The following is a 1740-nucleotide window of genomic DNA, read 5'->3' as shown; positions in this document are numbered from 1 at the left end:
CATGAAAACAACAATATAAAGTAAGTATATTGTTAATATAAAGAGTACAATGTCTGAATTATTTATTCTTTTTAAAAATATTTTCTTTATTATTATTTTAAAAGAACCATACAACTTTATATTTTTAAGTCACAAAGAGGTATCAAAATTAAAAGCAGAAATTACAGGGTAAAACTTAATAAAACTACTCCAGGAGCACCAAAGGAGGTAAAAATGGAACTCAAGCAGGGTGATTATGAGTTAACACAGGACAGATGAGATGGAGAGCAGGGGTATGTGCTGGAGATACTAGGGAAGAGGGTCTGGTGTAGTTTTGATCTCTGAACAGTGCCTAGGTAAAGAAATAATTGGGTAACATTTCTCAACTCTGCTATGTGCTTAAGTCATCCAGGCATTGGCTCTGTCTCTGTCATCCTCTCTTTTCTCAGCTTTGTTTTGATCATCCTTGATCAACTCCAGCTGGTCAGCCCCTGGACCTTCATTATTATCATCACCCATAAGGTCCTCTTCCTCGGAGAAGCCATCCGCACCTGCCTCCGACTCCATCTTCACATTCGTCTCATCTTTTTGTCTCAAAGGTGGTGCTCTGCTCTCCTTCTGACTTCTCATTCTTTGCCTCTGCTGGGGATGAGAAGGACATACCTGCTGGTTTGCTTTGTTCTTTTTCAGTTTTTTTCCCCAGACTTTCCAGTTGAGAATCTAGTTTTTATTTAATCTGATTCAGCTCCTTCTTAATGACTTGAAGGTCATCGGCTTTCAACCTTACAAACTTGGAAGATCCCTGTTGTCCACTCTTAGAATCGAAGCCACTTTTGCCCCTTTGTGAGGTGTTTCCTGTTACATGCTGGCATTTGGAGGGTACCACAGCACGAGCAATAGGAGGAAGAGGAGGAATGAACACGAGCTGGGTAACTGTACTTCCTGTCATAATAATCTCCTTGAAAATCATAGTCCAAGTCAAATGAGGAGCAGTACATCTCTGCTGCAGATATTTTCACACCTGCTTTTCCTTGATTTACCTTTGGCTCTGTAGCCAGATTAATAGCTAACACCTGGCCAGCAACCATTCTGCCATCCTCTCCTGCTACAACAGCCCGGGCATTTCTCTCATTAACACACAGGAGGAAGGCAAAGCCCTTATGGACAGAGCAACCAACAATTTTGCAATAGTTTGAGAAGACTGCCTCTGCATCAGATGTCTTGACAATGAGTGTTGAGATTCCCAGTGAATACTCTGGAATTCATGGAGTGAGGATCTGTCTTGTTGCTAACATTGCTAGCCATTTTCTTTGTTGATAAGGCTTTGTACAATGCTGGAAAACTCAGTTTAGCCCAGGCTGGCCTCAAATTCACTGGAATTCTATCTTTCCTCTCAGCCTTCTGAGAACAAAATTCATTTGATATCATATTTCATGCTGTGTAGGCACTTATCTACTTAAATATCATCGGTTGGGAGATAATGTAGGAGTCATATATCTGTATGCTGATCTTTGACAAACATTGGTTTGTGAGATGGGGTGGTAAATGAGGGATTTTCTTGAGTGAACTGAGCTGGCCTATTATGTAGGAATGCTACAACAGTGTGTTAAAAAGTGTGTGTGGACACTCAGGATTTATAAAGATGATACAACACTGACTAGTTATATCTGTCATAGGTATGAAATCAGGACCAAGAAGCTTATAGATATTTTCGTTTACTTGTCAGAAAATGTCACACATTCCTGGAAAATTATATTTTCT

The 1740-nt window shown here is 40.0% G+C and overlaps 1 pseudogene; it reads right to left on the bottom strand.

The window, feature by feature from the left end:
• Window positions 1-378: 378 nt before the first annotated feature.
• LOC103734186 lies at window positions 379-1284 on the bottom strand (annotated as a pseudogene).
• Between the last annotated feature and the right edge of the window lie 456 nt (window positions 1285-1740).

This window comes from Nannospalax galili, unplaced genomic scaffold (assembly GCF_000622305.1).
Source record: "Nannospalax galili isolate Female #2095 unplaced genomic scaffold, S.galili_v1.0 scaffold550, whole genome shotgun sequence".
Lineage (NCBI taxonomy): Eukaryota > Metazoa > Chordata > Mammalia > Rodentia > Spalacidae > Nannospalax > Nannospalax galili.
Note: the sequence above shows the minus strand (reverse complement) of the source record. Positions and strands in the feature narration are given on the sequence as shown.